This window comes from Cornus florida, unplaced genomic scaffold, assembly GCF_030987335.1.
Source record: "Cornus florida cultivar Cherokee Brave unplaced genomic scaffold, ASM3098733v1 CherokeeBrave_3.0.0_Hap2_Chr01, whole genome shotgun sequence".
Classification (NCBI taxonomy): domain Eukaryota; kingdom Viridiplantae; phylum Streptophyta; class Magnoliopsida; order Cornales; family Cornaceae; genus Cornus; species Cornus florida.
The window spans coordinates 15,394,104-15,417,817 of record NW_026775571.1 but is presented as its reverse complement, the minus strand read 5'-3'; positions in this window follow the sequence as shown (position 1 = coordinate 15,417,817).

Genomic DNA, 23,714 nt, shown 5'->3' with positions numbered 1-23,714 from the left:
GAGGCAAATGACTATTATTTTGCATCCTATGTAATTTTGACTTCAAGTTATATTATGAAAAAAAATAGAAAAATGGCAAGTCATAGCTTCACCATGTTTGCATCGAGTGTGGGAATTGCATTTTTTCACTTCCATTGGGCCCCTTCTATTTTTCTTGAAGTGTGTCCAAGGAAAATTGGTTATCTGACTTCATTATGCATTTTCAAATTTTAAAATTTTCATTTCGAGTTCATTTTTGCCATATTTGGCCGTCGGGGGGTCATATTTTGCTTCGGCCATTCTCAGGAGCCATGGACTATTCCCGCGTGCTCAAAATTACTATTTAAGTCTACATGCATGATCGTTTTCAGGTTTAAAGTCATATTTCACAAAATGAGCACTCTACGGATTTATTTTTGACATTTTCTGCACAATCTGATTTAAGGGCATTTTGGGTATGTCCCAGTAGTTTAATTCTTTCCTTTGACATGGTCGGGTAGAAAACGTGATTTTAGGAGGGGTTTCTTCTTCATGTTTTTCCAGAAAATGTTGTCTTGGTACCATAAATCCAACGCGAAATTCAGTTTTCTGTTTTGCATTTTAACATTTTTTAACCCTCTTGACTTGATTTTCTTAGGGGCATTCTGGACATTTCAAAGCGCATTTTTTTTATTTTCTTTTGTAAGGTTCGGTAGAAAACTAGATTTTAGGGGGGGTTTCTTCTTCGTGTTTTTCCAAAAAATGCCATCTTCATGTCCACTTTTGCTCTTCGTTCTGGAGGTTATAGAAAAATCACACTGCAGTTTTTTTCAAGGTTACTATCATGCCTTGGTCTTTGCCTCTTTGACGTCACATTTTCAAACCCTTATTTCTCCCTCGTTCGAACTCCAAATCGAGCGATAATTTTTTTGAACTTGACTAATTCTTCGTTGTCTATCCAACGGTGTTTTTGGTTATGTCTGAATCTTTCTGGATAATTACAATTTACCCTTTGAGCTTTATTGCTCATTTTTCTTGTTTTATCGTTTCTTCTTCGTCCGGATTCTGAATCATGCGATTCTTAAGTCTATATTGATTAGTTTTTTGCTGTCTTTCTAGTGGTGTGCCAGGTGGCACCCAAATTTATACTTTTAAAAAATTACCATGTTGCCCTTAAGGCTAAATTTGTCCGGTTTTTATTTTAATTTGCTTCCGCTTGTTTTCTTTCAAGTCCCGTGACTTCATGGAAAGTCATGCTTAGGTCTTGGAAGTGATGTACATTTCCAAAGACGTTGCTTCATATAAAAAGACTATTTTGCCCTTGAGGGCTTGTTTGGTCTTTCTGATCATTCGCTTCCGTATTGTTCTCATTGAGATCTATGGCCTCATGGAAGGTCACTTTGACTTCTTAGAGATGCATTACATCTCCAGAGTCTTATTTTTTATTTTCACTTCCGCATTCGGATCTGTTATCGGGTCAAACTTCAGTTCATTATAGGACCCACTGGCTTAAAAAACTAGGGCCGTCATAGGTGGTATCAGAGCATCTGGGTTAGAATACCATGGACGGCGGGTTTTAGGTGCATATCATGCTTGTGTTTAATTGCTTCTTGATAACATGTTTTGACTTAATAACATGTCTGTTTGCTTATGTGACAACTTGTTTAGAAGCTTACCTTGATTGTCTTAACATATGATATATGCTTGTTTTCCTTAGCACGTGGTACCTGCTTGTTATTTTAGCATGCAGTATATGCTTGTCTGCTAGAGTACATTATATACGCATATTCATCTTGACATGATTATTTGCAGCATATCGTCATGCTTACGTTCTTCTCCTGTATACACTGACATGCTTTATGTGATCTTACTACTTTTTTAAGTAGGTAGTCCATTGCTATGTTGTATGCTAGCTGTTTACTTTTATATCTAGTTTTGACATTATCTCTTAGGGTCTTTCGTATCCATTGGATGCATTCTTGTTTTACAAAGTTTCTTCCTTGGATAGGAGAAATTCATTCTGTAAGGCCCCGTGTTGGGAACCTTCTTGGCTGTTTTGTTGGTTGGGTGTTTTGAGACCTTAGTCTGACAGTTGATACGAGTAAGGCTCATGTAAGCGTAGAATCGCAGTCTTTGTTTGGTGGAGTGAGACGCGCGCCAGGGAGGCACCGTTTCATTTCCTTTTTCCTTCGTGGCTTTACGACATGGTCGAGGAGTGTCAAAGGTGTTTTGCAATGTAGGAGTTGCTGGTTCTACTTGCTCCGAGGATTTAAGGTCTTAAGCGTAGCGGTGCGTATGACATTATTGTCAGAGTTTTGGGATTGCCCAAGATGGTCCGGCCAAACATCACTGGACCATACCCCATTTTCATAAAATGCCTGGTTTCCATAGTGCTTTTTGTAATGATCGTTTCCGACATTGATGTCATCCATATCTATAGGTTTTTCCGGGCTAACCTAGTTGGGGCAGGTTATGAACTAGCACCTTATACTGTCATGCTACCATACCAAGTTATGTGTTGTGGACGGGTGCTAGTTGCCATCGATACTACCTTACTGACGAATAAGTGTGGGCGGGCACTAGGCACTGTCATTGCTACCACACATTTGAGTACGTCGTGCGCGGGTTCTGATTGCTGCTCATACTGCCTTGTCGCTCTCTTCTTTTGTCGTGTTTCGACGTTTCATTATCTTAGGATTCTCTCGGAGGTCGACATTGAGTTGACATGCCGATTCGTTTGAGGAGTTGTCTTTCAGTTCGTGGTTTCACGTCCCTTCGTTTGATCTAGAGACTTCTGGAGTTGTCCTTTAGCACTTTATGATCTGTCCTTTGGTTTGACCTTACGTTCAGTCTTAGTTTGGTTCTCCTCAGGATGTTCCTAATATCAAGGACGAAATTCATTTAAGGAAGTTAGGTTGTAATGACCCGGTCATTTTCCTTCCTTTCCTTTTTCTCAAATTTTACGAATAAATTTTTTTTGTTCAAGATTCTTTTCTGAGTTCAGTTTCCTATCACTTAGTATCATCTCGAGTGCTCAGAAATGGTTTCCAAGACTCTTTCGTTTGGATTGCCAATTTCCTTTAAGGACCGAGTTATTTTTGCATTTTCACTTTTTGGACACTATTCACTTTTGTCTTTTTTCTCGTTTGTCACTTTTTGGCACAACCTCACTTTTCATGCTCAGAGTTGATTTTCAACTTCATGTACCTTCATTATAAGTGGTTTCCACAAAATACATATCTTTACTTTTGTAGAAAAGTACTCTAGCTGCTCCCCGTGTCCACAAAAACATGGATGAATAGTTTCTTCAGAAACTTTTTTCTTTTCATAAGGTATTTTTTGTAAATATATTTTGAATATATTTTATTTCAGGGGTTTTTAAGAAAATATATTTAGAAGATATTTTCTTTCTGGGTCATTTTTGTAGTTATCCTTTCTTGGAGGGGCATTATGTAATTAATGAAAGTTATTGCAAAATGCCTCATTTTAAGTCTGGATCCTTGTACGGGATTTATTTTCACATTTTGTCGAGTCGGGTACTCTTAGAATTTTCTTCCGGTCGTTTTTTCCAATTTTAGGGTTTTCGGCCCCGGTTAGCGTAGAACTTGTTCGGGACATATCTTTTTGCTTGGGACTCAGTTTTTGACGTCATTTCTTCTGTTATTCTTTTTTTTTTTCATTTCAGTTCTTTTTCAGACTCGGCGGGGCCCGTTCGGGGCGCTTTTAGGATTTTACTATAAATAAAATGACTTAAAGTGAAAAATTAGATTTTCACCATCATCTTCCCCCCTTTGGCCAGCAGCCATGGCAGCCTTTTGGGTTGCCACCATTCATTTTTCTCCTCTACTCTCTTCCCTTGGCTATTTGCTTTGAGCCTTAGCGTTTATCGAAGGCCTTGGCGAGGCGCACCTTTCCTCTTTATTAGAATCTATTTTTGACCATTTTTTTATTCGGGTTTAGATTTTCATGGTACCTCAAAGGTCAAAGTTGCTCCAATCGTTGTTCCCGACATAACCTAGGAGTATCGTCGGATTTGGAGCACTTTTCTTTCGTTGGGAATTTGAGATTTTTAACTCAAATTGAGGTAGGGGATGCTATAAGTTTATATTCTTGATGTATTGCATGCTATTAATTCTTATACAACTCATTTACATGTCTATGTATCAAATCTAGAAACTTTAATTAATTATTTCTTTGTGTAAGATTTAATTCTCCCGGTTGATTATAGCTTGGATTAAACTTGTGGCATGCTATTAAATTAGACCTTGATATGTTCACTGATATATATTAAATTGGGAGTATTTGAACAAGTATTGAAACGTTTATTAAATTATTTTCTTGAACAAAAATTTAATTCATATAGTTGTATCTAGCTTGAAATCAACATGTAATGTGATATTAAATTAGGCCCTAGCATACTCTTTAACATATATGAAATTGAAAATATTCAGAGATATTTTAAAATCTAGTAATAATTAATTAATTAGATTCATTAATTTTATTCCAAAGGTACTATTCACTTCATTGGATTTTCGACTTAATATTGTTGATGAGCATGCCATATACTTTCATATACATTAAATCGAAAATATTTGATTAGGTTTTGAAACCTTTCATTTAATTATTTTATTGTATTAAAGTTTAATACTCATGGTCGTATCTTGCATGGAATTCACTTGCATTATACTATTAAATTAAGTCTTGACATGTTTAATAACATACTTTAATTTGACAGCATTTGGATGAATTTCAAAATCTAAAGATTTTAAATAAGTGAATTAATTAAAAATCTATTCAATGGTTCCATGGACTTGATTAAGTTTCTAACTTGATATTCTTAATTACTTTGACAAGTTTTTTTATGTGTATCAAATAGAGAATAATCGGATAAGTTTTGAGACTTATATTTAATTATTTCCATTGTATGGAATTTAATTCATATGGTTGTATCTTGTATGAAATGAACTTGTAACTTAATATTAAAATAGTCATTGGCATGACCTTTGACATATCTTATTCGTAGAATATTTAGAGCTGCCTTGTAGTCTTGAGAATTTAAGTCTTTAAGTTGATTAAATTCCCTTTTATGCTCCTACCGAGTTAATTATGCTTTGATATTGAATTCTTGCCAAATTTATAAATTGGAACTTGCTATATTATCACATGATAGCATTTTATGAGTTAAAGTTATGATTTAACTTGTTAGCATACACATTTACTTATGTGACATTTAATGTGCCATCGTAGTTTGAATGCCTAGGGCATATCTTGTGTGACCACCATGACTTGTTGTGCATGGTACTCGGCTAAGTGCATCAAATATATATATTATATCTTGATTTTCACAACTTGTTGATTTTGGAACTTGGGATATCAATCAAAAATTGACATGGTTAGGACTTAGTTCTAGTACAGGAAATAGAAAGCTCCCTATATTATAGTGCACACTAGGGAAAGGTTCCCATGGGTAGTAGCCCTAAAGTGATCCCGAGAGTACAGTTTTTTATCTGGGCGATATTCGAGTATCCACATTGTTTGATTTCTCTCCTTCAATTTCAAGTGTTAAATTTCTTAAAGATTTAAGACCTTTTCGTGTTATATGGAATATTCCAACCTTGTTTAATTGCATAGACTTTATGTGATACCCCCGAATTTCCGGATACGTGTTGGCCAGGCCCACGCCCGATAACCCGAGAATATCAAATCAATTAGCAATAATCGAACACAGAATACAAATAAGAAAAACAAGAATAAATAAATTACTGAAAAGAAACTAGAATAATAATCCAAAAACCTCAGAATAAAATTTAATTAACAAAGAATGATTCTGATACATCCTACTGCTCCATTTCTATTACAACTCGGGAATCCATCTAGTGGACCCCTAATATATCTCACTGAACTCAAAAGATTAGAAACAAAACCCAAGTCTAAAATATGAAATAAAACCCTGGTCATCGGTGGAGTGAATAACTGTATCTGCTCAGCACGATCCAGCTCCAAGTCTGGAACTAACAAACACCTATAGAAATAAGAGTGGGTCAGGCCCACATGCAAATTCTTCTCTAACTACAATCCAAATAGTGACTCGATACGCAGATACACCCTAGATATCTCAACAATAGCTATCTAGTCCATACATATATATATATATCCACACTAAGGGATATTCACTGGACTACAATAGGGGTCTCAACCTGAATAAAAGGCAACATGCGAAAACGCACCCAAAGGTGGGCATAAGTACCTAGACCTAACAGGGTACACCTCAATCTACTATAGCCAACTACGCATCCACTGCATATACGCACCCTAACCAACGAGTCTGAGGCTCAAGCTCATCTCGTGGTACCATAAACATATATATAAAGTCCGTCCAAAACCAGGGTATGTAGTTCAAATATTTATTGAACTAACATACAATAAATAAGCTAGTTAGTCTATCAACTTATTCAGTTGACATGACTTAACTATCATCCATTAATCCAGGAAGCCACTCAACTTAGTTGCAGTTGATTTGACTTAACACAATTAGGATTCAATATTTTTAAATCCATTCCTTTAATCCTTTGAGTTTAGGGGTTTTGAGCTAAACCGTCCCCTAGTATGTCACCGTCCCATACCGGTGCATACAATCCTCCATATCCATGTAATTGACAGAATATATTTATTCAGCAATTTAAATCCAAAACCATGTAAAAATTACAGACTATCAATAATAGTACAACAATTTAATAACTAAAACCAAAAGCCAGGTAATTGCAGAATAGTTTATACAACACTACAGCAATTACAGTTCAAAACCATAATCCAATTACTTGTATGATAATATCTAGATCCCACAATTAACATCCAAACCATATAAATTACAACCTATAAATAACAGTATAGAAATTTACAATCCAAACCATCCCAAATAATTACAGAAGACTATTTATAGTTTCAACAATTTAAATCCAAGAGTTAAACCATGTATTTGCAGGAAACGGTTTAAAGGTTCAACAACTAGCATCCATAGCATGCGTAGATCACATCTAATATATCAATGACTCTATCATGCATTAAAAATAAGTTTTTAAATCACATTATAGTCCCATAAATTGCTAGATTAATTTGAGCAACTTAATTTTCTCCATCAAGTAACCGCGTACTACGTTGTATATTAATATTCTGTTTAATCTGTCAGCACAAAGCCCCAATCAGCTACCAGTCTAATTGTTATTTAAAAGACTCCATCACACATTTAGACTTTAATTTAGAACTATATTATAGCCCCTTAAATTATCAAATTAAAATTAGACAATAAATTTCCTTCCAGCCGTTAACCGTATGCAAAGTGGCTAAATAACGCACAGTTAATTCCGTTAACTTAGATGTCAACCTTACTCAATTTAAGGACTTAATAACTCTCAAAGCCAACCCTCTAATCCCTCTGTAAAACCCCAGAGTCAACAGAAACGTTCCCATGCTCCAACAGTATCCAAACAGTTCGTAGAAAAAAAATTTCAGAAAACTACTATTTGAAAGAGCCTGCTCTAAATTCCAAGAGCAGGTTCTTTTTTGAGCCTAAAGCCGGCTCTAAGAATGTAGAGCCGGCTCAATGAGTATGGGAGCCGGCTCCCACATCCATGGAGCCGGCTCTCACCTCCTTTGAGAGCTTCCAGTCCCCGTTTGCTCCGTCCTCGTCCTTCTGCTTCATCTCCGGCCTATGTCCACCCTTCAGTTGATTTCTAAAACTTATCCTAAGGTCTTATTAATACCAAAACAGACTCCCAATGGTTTTAGAACAACAATTTGAAATCAAATATAGAGATTTAACTAAGCAATTTACTAGCTTGCTAAAAGAGCAAAACTGGAACAGACAAGAACGAATTTATTTCAGACCAATTTCTCAGAGAACCGATAATGAAATTTGACATATAATAATCATGCAAAATCCATTTTAGACTCAACAAATTCCCTAGAGTCTAAAATTACAACCGGACTAACAAGCTTTTCCAACAAAACTGAAAACAGATGTGTACGAATTCTATAATAGATTCAATTACAACCTAAACAGATTATCAATATAACATACAATTAACATGTAAGTTTTAGTTTATAATTTATTTAACCCTAGAGACTACCTAGGTGCACAGAACACAAGCCAAAGGGAAGGAGAAAGTAGAAGAACTTGCCTGTAGCTTTGGTCTCAAAACTGTGTTGTCGTCTTCCTAATTTCCGGCAACCACTGACCACCTTCAAGCCTCCTGTGGTTTTGGTTTAATCCACCACAACTCTCCCTTGGCCCTCTCTGTTCTCCTTCTAAGTTTTGTTCTGTTTTTCTCTCGACTATCTCTCTGTTACGTTCTATTTTTACTGTGCCGTGAATAGGGTTCGTCCAAAACCCTTAGTGAAACTCATACACGTATATATATAGGCCTTTAGAAAACCCTAATTAAACTAGAGCTAAGGCAGAACCCTAATTAAAATAGAGTCGGCCCATAAACTTAAGTCACATACACGTTAAATACTTGTATAACGGCTCCAAGAAACCCTAACTGAAAACTGTTAATTCAACTTCTACTTAAGCACTTATTAAAGACAATTAAATAATTAACCAAATAAGGCATTTAAAATACAATTTAAAATAAAACAAACAATACAATAACTCAGATAACTAAACAAACCATAAAGAAAATAAAGAAAATATATAACTAAATAAGGAAATACAAATACACAAGTTCAATAGACAAAAATGCACATAGAAAGAAATTTAAATCCCAATTTTATCCTTTTTAATTTTAGGAGTATTACACTTTATGCTTCATCTTGGATCTTAATCTTTAAATTTCAAGTGTTGCATTCCTTGAAGATTTAAAACTTTTCGTGTTATATGAAATGTTCCAACATTGTCTAATTGCATAAATATTATGTTTTACCTTGATTTCACTCTTTAAATTTCAAGTGTTGCATTCTTTGAAGATTTAAAACTTTTTTGTATTATATGGAATGATCCAACCTTGTTTAAATTACATAGACATCATACTTTATCCTTGATTTCACTTTTTAAATTTCAAGTGGTATTTCTTGAAGATTTAAATCTTGTCGTGTTGTGTGGAATGTCTCAACCTTGTTCAATTTCATAGATATCTTGCTTCATGTTGATATGACTTAGGAATGATCCTATGTAAGCATTTTGACTTAGAATCTCGGTGGTATGAACCGTTTCGGTTATTAATGCATTGTAGGTTACAATTTGACAATTTTGGATACCTATGTTCTATTGTGTTACACTATATTCTCCTATGTTGTTTACTCGCATCAATATTATGGTTTATGCTAGAAATACTTTAAAGTTACTTAGGATGATCCCTGAGTCTGATTCATGACATAGTCGTTAGGTGGCATGACCCCTATAAATTGTTTCACCTAAAGGTGATAATATTGTAAAATGCTAGGTCTATGCATGCTCATTCCCTACGAGTACCACCGGATACTCACCCCTCACTGAATGCGACCTGTTTCAAACAAGAAGACTTGGTTTTGGAATGCACATCATTCTTTGGATGACTTATAGACTTAAAGTTTTCATGTCATGCAAATGTTAGCATGAAATGCCTTTTTATTACTTTTTATGTCGAAACTTGTATCTTTGATTTCATATATGTAATGTGTATATAAGTACACCTTTTGTAACATATTTGATATGTATGAGATGAGGCCAAAGGTCAATGACTATTATTTTGCATCCTATGTAATTTTGACTTCAAGTTATATTATGAAAAAAATAGAAAAATGGCAAGTCATAGCTTCACCATGATTGCATCGGGTGTAGGAATTGTATTTTTTTACTTCCATCGGGTCCCCTCTATTTTTCTTGAAGTGTAGCCAAGGACAAATCGGTCATTTCAAATTTCAAATTTTTCATTTCAAGTTCATTTTCGCCATTTTTGGCCGTCGGGGGATCGTATTTTGCTTCGGCCATTCTCGGGAGCCATGGACCATTTCCGCATACTCAAAATCACTATTTACGTTTACGTGCATGATTGTTTTCAGGTATAGAGTCATATTTTACAAATGAGCACTCTATGGATTTATTTTTGACATTTTCTGCACAATCTGATCTTGGGGCATTCTGGGCATGTCGTGGTAGTTTTAATTCTTTCTTTTGACATGGTCGGGTATAAAACATGATTTTAGGGGGGGGTTTCTTCTTCGTATTTTTCCAGAAAATGTCCTCTTCGTACTAGAATTCCCGCGTGAAATTCTGTTTTCTGTTATGCATTTTATCAGCTTTTTAACCCTCTTGACCTGATTTTCTTGGGGGCATTCTGGGCATTTCACAGTGCATTTTTTTTTTTATTTTCTTCTATATGGTTGGGTAGAAAACTAGATTTTAGGGGGGGTTTCTTCTTTGTGTTTTTTCCAAAAAATGCCATCTTCATGTCCGTTTTTGCTCTCAATTCTGGAGGTTGCAGAAAAATCACACAGCAGTTTTTTTCAAGGCTGCTGTAATGCCTTGGCCCTTTGCCTCTTCGATGTCACATTTTGAAACCCTCATTTCTCCTTCTTCTGGACTCCAAATCGAGCAATATTTTTTTTGACCTTGACTAATTTTTTGTCATCTATCCAATGGTGTGTTCAGCTGTGCTTGAATCTTTCTAGATAATTACCAATTTACCCTTTTAGCTTTATTGCTCGTTTTTCTTGTTTTGCCGTTTTTTCTTCGTCCGGATTCCGAATCATGCAATTCTTGAGTCCAACTTGATTAGTTATTTGCTATCTTTCTAGTAGTGTGCCTGGTGGCACTTGAATTTATACTTTAAAAAAATTACCATTTTGCCTTTGGGGCTAAATTTATCCGATTTTCGTTTTAATCTGCTTCTGCTTGTTTTCTTTTGAGTCCCATGACTTCATGGGAAGTCATGCATAGGTTTTGGAAGTGATGTACATTTCCAAAGACATTGCTTCCTGTAAAAAGACTATTTTGCCCCTAAGGGCTTGTTCGATCTTTTTTCTGATCATTTGCTTCCGCATTGTTCTCATTGAGATTCGTGGCCTCATAGAAGGTCACTTTGGCTTCTTAGAAATGAATTGCATCTCCAGAGTCTTGTTTTCTATTTTCGCTTCCACATTCGGATCTGTTATTAGGTCAAACTTCAGTTCATCATAAAACGTATTGGCTTGAATAACCAGGGCTGTCATAATCAGGGTCACACTCAGGGCAGGAATCCAGAGTATTCTCCTCAGTTAGTTTATATCATTGCTCAGGCTCTAGCAGTAGGTATAGCAACTGCACTTTAGTATCAGCCATACGTTCAGCAGACACTAGTAGCAGTACCAGTGGTGCAGAATATGTTTTAAGGTCATTGTTTTGCCTGTAGAGATCATAGGCATATAGCCAAACAATGTCCTGAGTTAGCTCAGAGACAGCAGAATAGGGGCTACAGGTAGGACAGGGGTCAGCCACAGGCTATTTAACCGAGAGAATAATTTGGTACCTTCAAGGGTAGTTGTTATACGTGTGGAGAGTTTGGACACACTTCCAGGCAATGTCCTAAACGAGGAAATACTGGGCCATCCAAGAAGGAGGGTACCGAATCACAAGGAGGAATGCTTCTTCATAAGTGATATTTATTACTAGTAGAAGTGGAAGTATTATTAAAAGTATAGTACTGTTTAAATCACGTACACTAGTATATTTTTAAAGAATATATGACGATTATTCTTTTGAAAGTTTATGGTTTGAAGAAGTTCTTAATAAAGTGAACTGGTGGTTTTAGTATCTCTATTGTGTTTCATGAGAGCATTTTTAGTGATATTTACATAAATGGTTTTATTAAACTATATTGGAAGGTGTATGTTGCGATAATAAAAGAATATCACAGTAGAGTAATTGGTATTCAGACAGGTAAATAAATTTTTGTTTATAGCTACGTTGTATGGGTACGAGACAATTATCAATGAGTTTATAAAAGAACTTGTGTAAATCAATACTGTAAGTTTGATTTCAAGATAGAATTACCAAGAAAGAGCGATATTCTAAATATGAGTAGATTTCATATTATTTTGTATACTTTATGTGTTTTGCTTTACGAGTATTCAGAAATTTTAGTTTTATAGTTTAGTTGGTGACACAAGTATGTGATCGACCACATGGTATTTCTACACCGATAAGCGATACTGCCATTTTTTATGAGAGTGATGGGCATGTGACACTAGATATTAGTAGACTTAGATTTCTAGCCAATCTATTGGTGTTGGACATGCATTCTTATGATGTGATACTCGGGATGGACTAGTTATCTCACTAAAATGCCCAAGTAAATTGTTATGATAGATCTATTGTTTTCACAATACCTGGTCAAGATATGTATATTGTCGCTATGCTATGTTCTAACAGGGTTTCTAACACCTATTTGTTTTATATGAAGGAAGAGACCAAGGAGGAGATTTCTGTGTCACTGGATAGCATACCAATTATACAGGAATTTTTGGATATGTTTCAAGAGATTCCAGGATTACTACCTAGTCGAGAGATAGACTTTGTTATTGATTTAGCTCCAGGCATTACGCCTATTGCTAGGGCACCATACAGGATGGCACCAGTGGAGATGCGAGAGCTGAGGGATCAGATTTAGCAATTACTTAGTCAGGATTTTATTCGTAGGAGTACTTCACCCTAGGAGCACCGATTTTATTTGTAACGAAGAAGGATGGTTCACTTCAATTGTGTATAGATTACAGGGAGTTGAACAAAGTTACTGTTTGTAACAAGTACCCTTTGCCTAGAATTGATGATCTTTTTTATCAATTGAAGGGAGCTACTTATTTCTCTAAGATTAATTTACATTTTGAATATCATCAACTTCGGGTTAGGGAGCAGAATGTTCCTAGGACAGTGTTTCTCGCTAGATATAGTTCTTATAAGTTTCGCGTCATACCCTTCGGATTAACTAACGCACCAGCAGTTTTCATGGATTTAATGAATAGAGTCTTCAGGGCTTACCTAGACCAGTTTGTCATTGTCTTCATTGATGATATTTTGATTTATTCTAAGATAGAGGACAATCATGCTAAACATCTTCGCATAGTGTTACAGATGTTTCGTGAACACCAGTTATATGCCAAGTTTGAGAAGTGTGAATTTTGGCAGCGAGGAGTGAAATTTCTAGGTCACGTGCTATCAGAAAAGGAGATAGCGATGGATCCAGCCAAGGTCTCAGCGGTGGTAGAGTGGGGATAACCTATTTCACCTACAGAGATTTAAAGTTTCCTCAGATTGGCAGGATACTATCGTATATTTATTCAAGGGTTCTTAAATATAACGGGACCACTCACTTATTTGACTAAAAAGGGCGTACGGTTCGTATAGGATAAACACTGCCAGAAAGCTTTTGATGAGCTAAAGAGCAAGTTGACTTCTACACCAGTTCTATTTACGCCATAAAGCAGGATAGAGTATCTTATCTATACAGATGCTTCTTTGCAAGGTCTTAGGTATGTTTTGATACGTGAGGAACGACCAATTTCGTATGGATCTTGTAAGCTTAAGCCTCATGAGCTTAATTATCCAACACACGATTTAGAGTTGGTAGCTGTGGTCTTTGCTTTATGCATTTGGCGACATTATCTACTAGGAGAGTCCTTCAAACTATTTAGTGATCACAAGAGTTTGCAGTATTTGTTCATTCAGTGGGAGCTGAATATGAGACAGCATCGATGATTAGAGTTTATGAAAGACTATCATTTCTTTATACGGTACCATTCAGGGAAAGCGAATGTGATGGCAAATGCACTCAGTCGCCCACCCTATACTAGCCTTTCTACATTATTCACCACTAAGTTGAATGCTTTGAAGATAGTTGATGAATTATTCGATACTTTTATAGCTTGCATGGTAGTTACACCTTCTATCATTCACAAGATCCTAAAGGCACAACTCACAGATCAGAAGTGCATTGACAAAGTTGCAGGATAGCTTCTGGGGAGGTTCCATTTTACTATGTTGGGACTGATGGAGGCTTGAGGTACAAAGGACATTTAGTAGTACCTTCTACTGACGATTTGAGGAAGGATGTGATGACTGAGACTCATCATTCTGAGTTTTCTATTCATCCAAGAGGAGACAAGATGTATCAGGATATGAAGAGGTAGTTTTGGTGGCCAGGGATGAAAAAGGACATTGTTATCTTTATCTCTAAGTGTAGTACTTATCAGATGGTCAAGATCGATCATCAGATGTCGCTAGGTTCTCTACAGCCACTACCAATACCAGAGTGGAAATAGGAGAGTATTTATATAGATTTTGTGGAGAGATTGCCTAATTCATTTAAGGATCACAATTCCATCTGGGTCATCGTTGATAGGTTGACTAAATCAGCTCATTTCTTGTTTATTCACACTGATTTCACTTCGAAAAAGCTAGCGAGACTTTACATTATAGAGATTGTGAAGTTGCATGGCATTCCGTTATCTATTATATCGGATAGAGATTCGACTTTTGTGTTAGGATTCTGGAAGAGTTTTTAGCAGGTTTTGGGTACAAAGTTGCATCTTAGCACTACTTATCATCCTCAGACAGATGGACATACCAAGAGGGTTAATCAGATTATGGAGGATATGCTTCGTTCTTGTGTCCTTGACTTTAAGGGTCACTGAGAGGACTATTTTGCCACTTATGGAATTTGCATATAACAATAGTTTTTGAAAGACTATTGGTATGGCACCGTTTGAAGCATTATATGGCTGACCGTGTCGATCTCCTATTTGTTGGATGGAGGTTGGAGAGAGTCGATTCTTGGGTCCTAAATTCATTAAGGATACCTTGGAAAAGATTGCTCTTACAAGGGATCGCATGCGCACTGACCAGAGTAGGCAGAAAAGTTATACGGATCGTCATACTCGTACTTTGGAGTTTCAAGTGGGAGATCAAGTTTTACTCAAAGTGTCTCCTATAAAAGGAGTAATGCACTTTGGGAAGAAAAGGAAGTTGTCACCACTATTTGTAGGTCCTTTTATAATTACGGATCGAATTGAAGCGATAGCGTATCGGTTAGCACTGCCGGAAAGGCATCACATTCCATTCGTAATGGCCAAAAGGAACCGTGAAAGCTGTTTTGTATCTATCCTTTTCAGCAATTTGGATTTGCCAAAATCCTGACTTGAGATCAAACTTTGAAAAAATGGTTGCCTGAACGAGACGTTGGATTAGGTCCTTTTTATTGGGCAGGGGATACCTGATCCATTGAAGAACTTCATTAAGGGGCTTGTAATTGATAACTAATCTGGGAACACCTCTTTCTATTTCAGCATTCTTTTGGACATAGAAAGCGGCACAGCTCCATGAGGAACGGCTTTTTCGGATGAGGGATTTGTTTAATAATTCTTGTACTTCCTTCATACAGTAATTAAGAAGTTCTTGACTCATTTGGCTAGGACGGGCTTTGGTAGGGATATCCTTTTCATTGAAAGATTTTTCATAAGGTAATTCAACAATGTGTTGTCTGCTGTGCCAAAAAGCGTTTGGGAGATCAGAGCAAACCTGACTTTCAAGTCTTAATCTGAACCTTTGAATAGAGTCTTGGAGACTTTTTTGACTGAGTCGTTCATCAATCTGTTTGAAGATTAGTTCTTGTTTGAGAAAGTCTAAATGCTTTGTTTTGCTTTCAATCCTGTTGACAGCAGGGACTTGAGTAACATAAGAATCCTTAATGGTATTGAGATCCTTGGTGTCTATAGGATGAGCAAAAGGAAAGCAAATTTCTTGTCCAACTAGACTTGTTGAAATGCCTTGGTTATCAACTTTAAACGGGTAAAGAAGAGAAATAAATGGTAACAGGGGTATTGAGGTCTTTGACAAGGATGAAAGGTGTTTTAATAGAAAGACCCTGATTACAAACATGGGCTTTGGTTAACTTGTACTGAACAGTGAGTCGTGAACCATTAGCACCTTGAAGCCGTTCTTTGGTTTTCTCAAAGTATTTCGTAGGGACAAGTCCTTCATTGATACAATTGAGATCAGCACCGGAGTCAATGAGAGCCACTGTATGAATGGTATAGTCTTTATTGATGACAATTTTTAGATTAACATGCCATTTCTGGAATGTTATCTGGGTCAGAAGGTTGATGTAAGTTTCATTGTCCTTGGTGGGATTTTCAGAAAGTTGTTGTTCAAGTTTTGCAGGGGACTTAGGTAGTAAGGCATCTATCTGGGATTGTTGAAAAAGGATTTGGCTTCTGAGGGTAAGAATATCATGAGCAGTGGAATCTTTCAAAGCCTTGCCCTCTTGCTTTAGGAGTGAAATCTCTTGCTTGGTTTGTTTGATTTCTTTATGGAGATCTTGAATCGTAATCGGCATGTGGGGTTGTGTACCAAATCTTTCAAAGATATCAGTAAGGTTGTAAGAATTTGGTATAACAACGGGAGCTTTGTCATTTCTTTGGCCAATGCTGTTGGTGAATTTAATCAAGCATTCCTTGCGTTGATCAAGATCTTCTATTTTGTCAATGAGTTCCACCATGAATTCTTGATCTTTAGTAATCATACAGGTGCATTTGGTTTTGATAGGTTGGTCATCCAAAGATGGGTTGGAAGAATCAGAATTATAATCTGTATCAGCATGATAGTCATCTTCTTGAATACCATTGATATCATGTTCGGATTCGTCATCAGAAGAGTTTAAAAGAATTTGCATCAGTTGGCTCCTGACGGTTTCAGGGAGATCGAGCTCATTGATCTTCTGTTTGGCTCTACAATAGCGTTTGTAGTGACCCATCTTGCCACACTTGAAGCATTTTATATCTGCTTTTGAGGTGGCAGGTTTCTTTTGAAAATGTTTTGGAGAAGGGGCATTTTTCTGTCTATTTTTCTCAGAGGAGAGATATTTATCTACAAATAAGGGTTTGCCTTTGTTATACCGTGACCTGTTTTCATATCTCTTGGGAAAAGGCTTGCGGTAGCGGGTGTGACTTTTTCGTTTGGAAGGAGGGGTTAGGTTTTCGAAGCCGAATTGTTGGCAGAAAGTTCCTAATTCTTTTCGGCTAGTGGCATTCTCATGCTTGATTTGCTGTTGGAGTTTGAAATCGGTGCAGAGAGTAATTCCTTCAGCTGTGATTGTACTAATGATGTCACCATAGGTGAGGGAGTCATAAGGAATATGGCCATTGTGTTTTGATCTGAAATGCTTGCGAATTCTCTCAGCAAAAAGATTGGGGAGTCCAGCAATGAACTTTTCTTTCCAAAAGGCTTGGTTACAATCAGTCCTGGTGAGGACCTTTGAGAGGAAGACATCCTTGTACCATCTGAAATCCTGAAGTTTGCGACATCGAAGGTTGGCTAGAATTTCTGAGGTCTTATCTCTAACAATTGAGAGGTCACCGAGGAACTGTTTGGCGATAGAGAAAATAAGAGTAGCAACTGCATCTTCTATATCTGCACCTTCTTCTGTTTTTATAATTGTTCCTTCAGGAGTTGTTTTGACAGAGTTAAGAATGGCTTATCGTTTATCTAGAGTGAGGATGTTGTCCCACCATCCTTTGAGTTAGCCTGTGAATCCTCCTACAAGGAGTTGTGCTATAGCATGATCAGAAGAGTCATTCTTGGTTTTGTAAGCAGTGCTGACCATTTTCATTTCTTGAAGTGTATTGAGAATGTGATACTTAGTTTTGCCACCTATGTTCCATTCATAAATGGTACCACTATGATAAGCAGCTTGGGAAAACTGGCCTCGTTCTTCGATCTGGAGGTTAGGGAAAGTTGGCCTGGGATAATAATTTCAGGAAGAAGTTGGTTCTAAAGTATTGACGTGTTGGTTCTGGAAGACCTCAGTAATTTCATTAATTTCAGTATCAGTACCAATTTCTTGGTCAAGAGTATTGATGGCTCTAAGAGGTCTGTCAGGCGTATTAGGAATCGTAGTTGTGGAGGTTATAAGGGATTCAATACGCTTAATCCTGTCATGTGCTTCTTCAATGGCACTACGTTTTGATAGTTGTTTGGACAAGTGTAAGGGGATTTCATGGGGTATGAAAGGGGGAGCATTATCAGATTGAATGGGGATAATTTGTTCTTTCTGAAGCAAGGTTTCTACACGAGAAAGCTGATCGCCAAGTGTCTGGAGGTGTTGGTTTGTGTAGTTATTTTGTTCCATGATGCTTCGGACATCACGGGACGTGGATGTGGTATTGTCATTGGCGCCTACCTTTGTCTTGAAAGGAGAAGCAGTAAGTGTGATTGTTCCTGACGCCTTTGTCTTGAATTCGATTGCCTCGGCTGGGGGATGGATGGCTTCAAAAGCCTCACCACGTGATGTTTGCCAGGTAATGGTGGATTTGGTTGTGACATTTAGGGATTTGATTGTGGAGAAAGGAAAATCAATATTGTTGTCGAGACAATATTTTTCAAACCATGTGAAGAAAGGGGCTGAGAACTTGTGTTGTATGCAGAAAGCATACCACTTTTCTCTAATAAGGATGGTTTTTTGAGCTGAAAAGGTTTGGAAATACCATTGTCTTTTTGAATCATTGATCGCAGAGTAGAAATCTTTGCGTAAAAAGTCTTTATCGATCTCATAAACCTTTTCTATTATGTAGAGCTGATGAACCTGATGATCGGGATCTTCAAATTGAGAATCATTTGGGGATGGAGGGGAATTATGATGATCTTCATTTAGGGGAGGGTTTTGCAGACCTTTGTTTTGAGAACTAATTTGTGTAGGTAAAGGAGTGCTGCGAAGAGGATGGATGTCTTCTTCCTCAGTTTGTATGCTAACATTGTCCTGGTAAACCGGGTTAGCAACTTCTTTGTTTTGACACCAACGAGGTTTGGATACCTTGTAGGCATTCCTGAAAATGATTTTCGGGAAGGGGCTTTTGAATAGTTTGAGGAAGTAGCATGAGAAAAAAAGGATCGAGAACTTTCTATTTCTTGGATAGAAGGTCTAGATCTTTCTATTTCTTGGATAGTAAGTCTATTGGGCCTGTTGGAGTTAAATCTAACCTTTACTGTGCCATCAGAAAATTAAGATATTTGTTCCAACCTTTTATGCTCGATCTTTGAAGGAGGAGCTACATGCTCGAGAGTCCACTCTGTCGGGAAGGTGACTTCATTCCAAGTGATGGTCCTCGGAACATAAGTTTGTGAATTTTCGTCACTAGCATGAAGAAGAAGGGTTTCTCCTTTGGGAGACTCACGAAGAGCATGGGGGCTGACTTGGGTTATATAGACTTTGTAGTGGATTCTATAGACAACATTGAAGGGTATGGCTCCATCCATCATTTTGTAACCACTACTTGAAACATTGAGGGTTAAAGTATGGAGGATTGTTGGATCATCAAGAGCTACTGAATAATTTGGAAAACAATTGAAGTATTGTGGGCCATCAAAAAGACTAGTTTGGCAAACTCCTAACAGAGAGGTTCCAAAATCGAGATGCCTACAATCCCTTAGAGTAAGCATGATAGCAGTGTTAAGTCCCCTTGATGTAAGAGGTTTAACTGCAACTTGGACAAGCCCTATATGTAGGAATTTGTACTTCTTTTTGTGTTCTACTATGGCTCTTTTTTGCAAAAGTTGGATAACTTCAAAAGGGTTTTTGAGAGAAATAGTTTGTTCAACAGTTTTGATGGAGTATCCTATTTTGAGATTGAAAGTCGAAGATTTGTAAATATCCCTAATGGGAACCTTGGGTATATTCCAAGTATCCCACTGATCATTCTGACCACTATCACAGACACTTGGCGATCAGCTTTCTCGTGTAGAAACCTTGCTTCAGAAAGAACAAATTATCCCCATTCAATCTGATAATGCTCCCCCTTTCATACCCCATGAAATCCCCTTACACTTGTCCAAACAACTATCAAAACGTAGTGCTATTGAAGAAGCACAGGACAGGATTAAGCGTATCGAATCCCTTATGACCTCCACAACTACGATTCCTGATACGCCTGACAGACCTCTTAGAGCCATCAATACTCTTGACCAAGAAATTGGTACTGATACTGAAATTGATAAAATTACTGAGGTCTTCTAGAACCAACACGTCAATACTTTAGAACTAACTTCTTCCTGAAATTATTATCCCAGGCCAACTTTCCCTGACCTCCAGATCGAAGAACGAGGCCAGTTTTCCCAAGCTGCTTATCATAGTGGTACCATTTATGAATGGAACATAGATGGCAAAACTGAGTATCACATTCTCAATACACTTCAAGAAATGACAATGGTCAGCACTGCTTACAAAACCAAGAATGACTTTTCTGATCATGCTATAGCACAACTCCTTGTAGGAGGATTCACAGGCCAACTCAAAGGATGGTGGGACAACATCCTCACTCCAGATAAACGACAAGCCATTCTTAACTCTGTCAAAACAACTCCTGAAGGAACAATTATAAAAACAGAAGAAGGTGCAGATATAGAAGATGCAGTTGCTACTCTTATTTTCTCTATCGCCAAACAGTTCCTCGGTGACATCTCAATTGTTAGAGACAAGACCTCAGAAATTCTAGCCAACCTTCGATGTCGCAAACTTTAGGATTTCAGATGGTACAAGGATGTCTTCCTCTCAAAGGTCCTCACCAGGACTGATTGTAACCAAGCCTTTTAGTATATATATTAATATTTTTATATTTTCCTTTTCTTTTCTTTTTCCCTACGTTACTGGAATTGGGATTGGAATAGGATAGTATAGTTATACATATATAGAGGTTATGTTTGCCAAAAGGGTTGTTCAAAAACCCTATTCATGTTCATAATGGAGGCAGTAGTTTTAGAGAGAGAAACTAGAGGAAGAGAAGGAGGCTTGAGCAAGGAAGAAGGGGGTTTGGGTTTTAATCTAAAATCCTAAGGCAAGTTCTAATTTTGTCTCTTCTCCTTTGACTTGTGTTTCAGTACATGCTTAGTTCAATTCCAGGAACAATTAATGGGATTAAAACAAACCTTCTTACATGTTAAAAATCTAATTTTACAGTATGTTTATATATGTGATTGGTTTGTATAGTTTTTATTTAATTTACTGCTATGATGCATGACTTGTGATTTAATTTGATGTAAAGATGTTTGTATGCTTTAAAATCAATATGGGAGCACTCTAGGATGTAGTTGTAAAGCTTTAAACCTTCAACAATGGGAGTTGGAAGTAACAGAGCCGTCGAAGAAGAAGAAGATGGTGTGACGCGGAGGTTAGGTCGACTGGTGGGTTGTTTCGGCCGACCGAAGTGGCTCAGCAGTGAGGAATGGAGGAGGTATTTCGGCCGACCAAATTGGGTATTTCAATCGACCGAAATAGTTGTATCGGCTGATCGGTTTGGTATTACGATCGACTGGTTTGGCTCTGAGTCTGGATTTTTTTGGGGATTTTTGCATATTGTTCATATCTATATGACTATTGCAATTTATTTTAATAATTTAAATTGATTAATTAGATTCATAGAGGATTGGGAAAGCATAATTAATATTAATATGCTAATGATAGGAACAACATGTACTTTAATTTGATATATATGTTGTTGATGGAAGATTTAACTGAGGTTTATGATGTTTGTATGATTTAATCATGTATTGTTAGCATATTATGATCTTATACATGACTAATTTGTATTATGCTTATCTGTGGATTTTAATTGATGTAGTATTATATATATTTCATCAATTATGGATTGTACGATGTAATGCACCAGTATGGGATGGTGGCATTGTAGGGACGGATTAACTTATCAATTAAGTCATACCTATTATTATGTAAAGGGATGGATTAACCAAAAGAATGTTAAGTCTTACCTATTTTTAAGTCAGGTCAACTGAACAAGTTGAATGATGATTACTTTATACTGGATAGGATGGTTAATGTATTTATATATATTTAGTTATGAGCCATAATATGAGCTTGAGTCTCAAGATCTATGGTTAGGGCGCGTATAATGTCAGGGATGTGTAGCTGGACATAGTGTAGTTGTGTACCCTAGTAGGTTTAAGTACCCATACCCACTATAAGTGCATTTTTGTATTTTGCCTACTATTCAGGTTGAGACAACCCTATAATCTAGTAAGGTTCCTTTAGTGTGTGTGTATATATATATATATACGGACTATATAGTTATTATTGAATTAACTAGGATGTACATGTGTATCGGGTCTCTGTTTGGGATGTAGTGGATTAGAACTTATTCGTGGGCTTGACCCACTATTATTTTTCAGGTGTTCGCCAGATCCAGTTATAGATGTGGTTTATGCTGAGCAGAGACTATTCATTCACCTTCCGATTCGACGTAGGAGTCTTCATTATGTTTTAGTATTTGGTTTCAGTTTTATTTCACTTTTGTTTGGCTTCAGTTGGATTATGATTACATGATGGATTCCCAAGTTGTAACGAAATTAGATGTTTTGGATATTGTCATTTAGAGGATTATTAAATTATTTATTTAAGGGGTTATTATTTAGTTTTCTTTTCTGCTTATTTATTTATTCTTATTTAATTTTTTTGTAGTCCATGCTTGTTTAAATATTAATTGTTTAATATCCTTCGGTTATGTACTCGGACTTGATCACCCGTGACTCTAGAATTGAAGGGTATCACAGCTCTAAAAAGGCTTTAATGAACTGTTTTTAGCCCATTTGAACCTTATTGATCTGAAATTGACAAAAACACAAATTACGACTAAAACGGAAAAATAAAGATAGATGCAAAGTCTAAAATATCCGAGATTAGGGTTGAAATGTGCAACATTTCAGTACTTATCAATTGGCCTCACAGCTCATCACAATCAAACTGGTACATCGGCGATCTGTTCCCTGCAGCAAAGTATCTTCTGGTGTTAATTGCAAGAATGTTGAGATTTCTATAATTGATGGCATATGATGAAATAACATAAACTAAAACTGGGCAAGTCATTGTACGCTAATTTGAAGTCCATTCCAGTACAACGAATAGATTATTTTCAAAAGATATTCTGAGATTGTATGTAAGGCTGCCTTAATGAAGATAAGAGGACAGTAAAAACCCAAATTGTGATTGTACATGTCTAAAATTCTTGCAATTTTGGCTTATTAATGGTTGCGTCGTTTTGCCCGTCTTGTATATGTTCTTCAAGTTAAATGCTTTCTTTAAGGGTACTGCTGCTAGGGTTTCGGATGGAGGTTGGATATGGAGATAGAGAGATTTGATTTGTCGTGAAGAGAGAGAGAAAGACAACAAAAAAAAAAAAAAAAAAAAAAGGGAAAGAAAAAACGATTTAACCCGTAAAAAAAGGGTAATGCCCATCTTCAATTTTATTTTTTATTTTTTAGACACATGTTCCAATGACATTAGATCACATCATATGGAGGATATAAGAAAATAATAAAATGAATAACTGTAATAATAAGATCTTAACAGTAATAAAAAATCAAGGAAAAATAGATAGTAATATTTAAATTAATATATTAAATATAGAAATGCCTAGTTTATTTATTGTACTTTTTCCTTTTATGTCCAATTTGTATCGGATTTGTATCGGGTATTCACGTTAAATTTGAAAGGTCAAAAATGTAATTTCAAGAATAATCAAATGTCCTTCATTTTATCACATGTTACTTGTGTTTTTTATTTATTTTTTATTCTCCCTATTTTATTTTTATTTCCAGATTTATCAAAATTTGGAGGGACAAAAATGTAATTTACTCCTTCCAATTGATTTAAGAATCTTACGGTAAATATATACACCTGCATAGCATATTAATTGTGTTTTATTCTCTCTATGTTTTTTTTCGCCTATCTAGGTTTATCAAAATTTGG